At 37.8% G+C, this 6,975-nt stretch overlaps 1 protein-coding gene across 1 annotated transcript in view; it reads left to right on the plus strand.

Annotated features, from left to right (window-relative positions):
- LOC111056885 (Hermansky-Pudlak syndrome 3 protein homolog) overlaps positions 1-4,825 on the plus strand; it is an 86,062-nt gene extending 81,237 nt beyond the window's left edge. The window contains exon 22 of the mRNA XM_039423102.1: positions 4,644-4,825. The gene's annotated coding sequence lies outside the window, so the exon portion shown is untranslated. The remainder of the gene's footprint in view (positions 1-4,643) is intronic.
- Positions 4,826-6,975: the final 2,150 nt, after the last annotated feature.

Raw genomic sequence — 6,975 nt, forward strand, 5'->3', positions numbered from 1 at the left:
TTATGTTGTTTCAAACAGAAACACCACAATTTTTATTTCATTTTATATCTGTTGTTTTCCCATCAACCACCAGTCCTCTATACTCTGACGAAATCAGAGAGGGCATCTACAGCCTGGCTGGGTGCTTGCTCTCTCTACAAACCCAGCGTGACTCCATCCACTTGTCTGGACCTGATAAACGCCCTGCCATCAAGAATAAGGACTTCAAGAGGAAGGAAAGTTTTTTCAATATTTGCCATCTTTTCTTTTATTGCCAGTCCTCTATACTTGGACAAATTCAATAGATTATCATGTGTTTTCTCATCATCAGTGTGAGATAAGCTGACATTTTAAAGTGATTAACATATAATTTAATCAATTGCTTGGCAGTCAGCCGTGGAGGACTTCACAGCAAAATAGGAGAACAACACTCCTGCTGAAAAAAAGACGTCACGCAATTTGTAGTTGAATACAGTTTTAGTTCAATTTTATTTGGGGGGTCAAACTTCGTATCCCTAGTGGTGTAGCAGGTTCTTAATATCTGAATCCTCTGCACTGCAAGTCTAGGCCTCTGGAAGATAGTCTTTGGGTGTTCTGTTCAGACCAATTATGGAGGAAGCGACCTGAGGATGCTCGCTCCACGTGCAATCCCTGGGGCACTAAAACGCTGCTTAACTTTGTTTGAATGATTTGTAGTGGCTGAAGCATCTGGGTACAGGGCATATTGGGTTAACAGCCTGACACAGGCCCATAGCACTTGGACTGGACTCGGTAGAACATGCCTCTGATGGCGGAGGCCAAATGTCCAGTCCTTCAACTTCAACTGCCCTCAGTCAGCGGGGGCCAACTGAACCTCCAGTCTGTGGTGATCCTCACTCATCACTTCCGGCACCTCTTCCCTTCTTCCCTCCTCCTTATTTCAGGCAGGCCTTTGAAGAAGCCAAATGAAGACTGTGGCATGTGCATTTGATGCATGCTATATCTTTGTTCAACTCTTTTAGGTGAGAGAAAACAGAGTTTATGGTTCATATTTTTAGGAATTATTGAACTCAACCGAAGCACAACGTTGCCACTGGCGCCTATATCTGGCAGGAAACGGGGTTGTATTACCTTCCCAGTATAAAATTCAAAATTGTACACAATACCTTTATCATCACACAAAGAAAGCACTACTTATATCCCCACTTCTTTGGTTTTTTCTGCACATACACCTTTAGAGAATGTTTGCCTTTAAAAGGTATCATCTGTTCATCAACTGATAATTTCTCATCCATTTCAATTGCCTGGAATTTTTCTAGTAGAGCATCAATAAAGGGACGCAACTTATATAGTTTATCTTCTGAGCCATTGATGAAAGCATTGTTATTAAAATGAAGATTATTTTTTATGGTTTCCCACATTGTCCTTGACATTAGATCAGCTATTTTGGGTAGTCGAGTTTCAGCTTGCCAATACATGCGCGTGTGTGGTAAACCATAGATACTCATATGAAAACAGGTACCTATAAATTGTTCTAATAAATTTCTGTCCAGCTCCAGTGGTTTATTGATATTTTTCTGAAGAGCATAAATTTTTGATTCTTCAACTATTCTATCCAGAGTGGTGTTGTCTACAAAGTCTCTGAAATAGTTGATTGGTTCCTTTAGGGGTTCATCAATTTGAGGTGGAGTTGACTTCCACTTGGGGACCGGTATGCAAAGTCTTGATGTGGGATTTTTCCAAGTGAGAGGAGTAAATATAAATTCTTCATTACCTTTTTCTTCTGGATTTGTAGCTGCTGCTTCTTCTCTTTCTTCTGCATTGTCTGTTGCCTCATGAGTTTCTGCTGGTTCGTCAGGTTCTGCTTCTAAAACTGTTTCTTCATTACTTTCATTGTCACTTTCACTTAAATATTCATCATCAGAACTAAGGAATTCCAGTTGTCTAGTAACAACCTCTTCAGTCAAATCCTTACCTGCCCAATTCATAATTATTTACTTTCAATAATTCTATTGCATTGCAGCACAAACGACACACATTTTTCACTCAGACTAAATAACCTCACTTTTCTTCCAACTTGCTGTTGTAGTTGTTGTCAGCTGTGACTTAGAAGTTACAAACCAATATCAAGTCATATAAAACTACTGAATCAGAATTTTAGCATTTTTATGTAATTTTTATAAATTTCATAATATTCTAAGATAGTCAGTAATTTTTATTTTAGCGGAATATTCAATTGAAGAATATAATTTACTTATATAGTATGGCTGTCAGCTGGTCACTCAATGTCCCGGGAAGATGATTTTTGAAACAGAAGTTCTATAAATTGTCAACAGATAGCACTAAATTTCTTTCAGCCAGTCAACCATTTGTATCTTGGGAGTCACTCTGAGCAGTTACTGATAGTGATAATATCACATAACTAATATTATCCGTTCTCAAACGGCTTGTGACTTGAAAGTCACATGTGGCAGTAGAGGGTATCTGAATCCTCTGCACTGCAAGTCTAGGTCTCTGGAAGATAGTCTTTGGGTGTTCTGTTCAGACCAAGTATGGAGGAAGTGACCTGAGGATGCTCGCTCCACGTGCAACCCCTGGGGCACTAAAACGCTGCTTAACTTTGGTTGAATGATTTGTAGTGGCTGAAGCATCTGGGTACAGGGCATATTGGGTTAACAGCCTGACACAGGCCCATAGCACTTGGACTGGACTCGGTAGAACATGCCTCAGATGGCGGAGGCCAAATGTCCAGTCCTTCAACTTCAACTGCCCTCAGGCAGCGGGGGCCAACTGAACCTCCAGTCTGTGGTGATCCTCACTCATCACTTCCGGCACCTCTTCCCTTCTTCCCTCCTCCTTATTTCAGGCAGGCCTTTGAAGAAGCCAAATGAAGACTGTGGCATGTGCATTTGATGCATGCTATATCTTTGTTCAACTCTTTTAGGTGAGAGAAAACAGAGTTTTGTTGACCAACCATTACATTACAGGTGTCAGAGCAGAAGCCTATCAGATTTTGTAATGGGATGTTTTTAGATTTCAAATTGTCAATCTCATTGATGAAAATAAAAAAGCAGCTGTGCTTGACCTTACATCATAAATGTCCAAAAAATATGTCTTGACCTTGGAAAATTCAACATCATAGAAAATAACTGCTAAGGCACACTGTTTGATTGAAGACTGGTCAGTTGTCTCGTCCATAATTAAAGAAAAAAAAGTCCCAGGTACACAAAGTTTTTCATATAATCCTTCTTGAAAAGATGCTGATTGGGAGTGTTTCATTGTAGCAGTTGCTTTTGTTCGTTTAGACATCTTTTTTTTTTGCTATCTGGGAGTCAGGAAATATTTTTTTACACAGTGGGACTAAGGTATCCATCAATGAAAAAGGCAAATTATTTGCTGCCAAGAGTCCAGTTAATTTTATCTCTGCCTTTCTGACGTCTAAATTGGTTGCATTACTTGACAATATTTCAGACAAATTAGTGTTTGTTGCAGTTTGTTTGCTTAGTGTTGTATGCCTATTAGATTTGGAATGCCTTACTATTTCTGATTTGTGAGAGGTAATAGTTTGGTCAAAAATTTGACAGTAAGCTAAATCACTGTCACCTTTAGCTTTAGGACTTTTTTTCAACCAACCTGAAAATTCTTGCACTGAAAGCCAACTCGAACTAAATTTGTTTGCCCTATGCTTGGTAATTTTTCCAGAGGCTGAACTCAATGGGATTTTAATTTTATTTGTGGTTTTAATAATTTCATGTTGGCCACGTGACTGAGTGCTGGGCGGGCCTAAGAGGAGCCTCAGGTCTACTGGTAGTATCATTACTACAACTAGAAAATGTAGGCTCAATTGAAGTGCTGGTACTGGGCATGGGTTCAGTGGGCTTATCTGCACCAGCAAGCATCTTCCCCTTTATAATAAATTTGTCCATTTTGCTAGGTCTCACAACTCAATTTACTATTAAAAATTCTACTAGAAGCTTATTATTAATTTTCAAGTTATTTAGGCTCACATATCGACTTATTATTACTTTTTTTGATCTGTGTTTAGCAAAGCCTAATCTGAACTAAAATGTACTATTGTCTTTTCTACTTTCTACAATTAACTTACTGGAAATTACTCTTCAATCCATTTATAGCCTATATTACTTTTCAACACTTCATCTTACTAGGTCAAAACTTATACAGTTTCTTAACAGTAGGCTATTCCACAAAACTGATATCTAGTTTCAGTATGATATATTTATAAAAGTTACTTGCCTTAGGTCATCACTACACTATCACTGCAATGTCAAAATTATAAAAGTGCCAGAAAGCTTAAAGTTGATTTTCAAATTATTTAGACCAACATTTGGAAAACTCTGACAAATGAAAATTCACTCTTCTATTTTCCTGCTGTTTATAAACTTCTCAATACATATATGATGCATGTACACCATTTCACAATATATTCTCATATTAGTCTCCAAGATAACACAACAGCACTTTTACCAGGTCACAAATTACTGTAGCTTCTTCAACAAACCTCCACGTGATTTTCACATGTTAGCTTAGTACGTACCGGTACTTAGTCAGTAGGCTGACACTATCACTGTAATTTAAAACCGTCACTTAAGTACAGTATATTTTACCTACTGCGTTTTCATGTTTTACAGTAGACTGTAATTCAAGAGTATATCACTTTCTTTCAGAAGACGATATTATTACTAGAAGACGAGAGGTTAAACACACACGAGCTCTCAAACAACAACATTCAAAAGAAAACAATCCCTCGCAACTCGCAACGTGAACCAAACGGAAACGGTCAAACGGAAACGATTCCAGTTCCAGATTCCATTGTACGATTGTACCAACCAACTACAAACTAAAAGTTACATACAGTGATGCAGGCTACTCAAAGAGAGAAAAACATGGAAAATATTTTTTTTGTGGAAGATTATAAAGGTAACAATAAAAAACTAATTGAGATGTTCATTTCCAATTACCTGGTTTTTACCCTCCATTTGTCATTACCCTCAGCATTACCCCCACGTAACTAAATTACCCGCTTTTCGGGTAATTACCCGCTTTTTGGCAACACTGGTTAGGTGGCATTCAGTTGACAATAATAAACAAACAATAACTGCTGGAATTGGAATTGAATGCGTTGCCAAACTATGAATAACAAGTTCACAAATCTTGATAATACAAATTTACTGAATAATATCAAATGAAAACAGAAATCAGAGCTCAAAATATTCAGAGCAAAGTTCTTTGTTTGCTGTTGGAGCTTTTTTCAAAGCATGCATGCAACGGTTTTTTAAAAATGCCATAGAAACTTTTCTGGTTGTCACAGAGATGTAATTCATACATCATTGAAAAGTGGGAATTTCAAAGTATTTGTTCTGATCAAAAATCAACAATTTTGACAACTGACTCCCCTAACGATCAACATAAAATTCAAATGAAATTTTATCATTCAATTGAAAATCTTATTGGAACTTTTCAATATTCCAATTGGCAATTTCTAATTATTGAAGGTAGGCTTATAACAGTTGTGCTCAGGGAATAACCTGGCCATTAGCAGGTTCTCTATATCTGAATCCCCTGCACTGCAAGTCTAGGTATCTGGAAGATAGCTTTGGGGTGTTCTGTTCTGACCAAGTATGGAGGAAGTGACCTGAGGATGCTCGCTCGACCCCCGGGGCACTAAAACGCTGCTTAACTTTGGTTAAATATGATTTGTAGTGGCTGAAGTATCTGGGTATCTACGTAGCAGTTGGTCTGGACTCAGTAGAACATGCCTCAGATGGCGGAGGCCAAATGTCGAGTCCTGCAACTCCAGCTGCCCTCAGGCAGCAGGGGCCAACTGAACCTCTAGTCGGTGGTGATCCTCACCGATCACCTCTAGCATCTCTTCTCTCCTCCTTATTTCCTGTGTGTGTTAGCTTCATCCTACATGTTGTGGAAACTGACTCCACCTAAGGGTCCTTTTTAACTATTTTTTTTTAAAAAGGAACGGACTCACCGGCTTTTAAGCTTTTGGTCCCTGGATAGGCCTCAGTCGGTAGAGCAGGTACATTAGGTTTTTGGAATCAGTGTTTTCACACCGCACGCACTAATACATCACGGCTTAATTTTCTAATGCATCACGACAATTCGTCACAGCCAAGTTCAACCGCGCACTTCAATTGAAAACGAGAGAGTAGAAAGAAAAACAGCCAGGCTCTGTTACAAGTCACTGGGAGGGATGACGTAGCCGAAGAGATAAGAATCCTCCCCCCAAAGTCATGGTAGTGAGGGGTAAGCACCCTCAATTGCCAAAGACAGAAACAAAAAACTCCAATAAATGTGATAATTATATTGTTATGCATCTACATAATTGACGGAGCTCTGGACATAACAATGTCCATTCTTCGGAAGAATATTAAAAATATCCTCCCCACTAACTCTCTACCAAACGTTAATTCATTAATTAAACTAAAGATTTTTTAAAATAAATGGAAATATTGTAAAAGTTTCAATTGATATGAATATTTAAGATAAAAAAAAAAAACCAAGTTTAAATTGAGCGTGTTAAAAACAAGTTATAATTATAGTAATTTAGTTTTCGATTTTAAAAAAGTAATTCTCTTTTACCCAGGATCTTATTTTATTTAATTTATTACTTGTAATTTTATCCCTAATGAAATCGTCTGGTATTCTATTTATTAGCTTATCGCTCTGGAACTTGAATTGATGATTGCTGGTTGTCAATGCAGTGAAATTTATACTGTAAGCACTTACACTTGCTGGTCTTAAATTGTAAGTGACATTGCGTTGAGTAAATAGATGTGTATTTTTATTTATGAATATAATTAAGTTTGTTATGTACGTTTGGCGAAGCGTTGGTAAGTTTATCTCATCAAATATTAGTCTGCTAGGATAGCGTCTTGGTCTTCCTAGCGCAGCCCTGATGATATGCTTTTGAATAGTAAAAAGTTTATTGAAATGGGTGTCAAAGGCTGCTCCCCATACTTCTATATTGTAGTGGAAGATTGAGTG

The sequence above is a fragment of the Nilaparvata lugens genome, chromosome 1 (assembly GCF_014356525.2).
Source record: "Nilaparvata lugens isolate BPH chromosome 1, ASM1435652v1, whole genome shotgun sequence".
NCBI classification, from domain to species: Eukaryota; Metazoa; Arthropoda; class Insecta; order Hemiptera; family Delphacidae; genus Nilaparvata; species Nilaparvata lugens.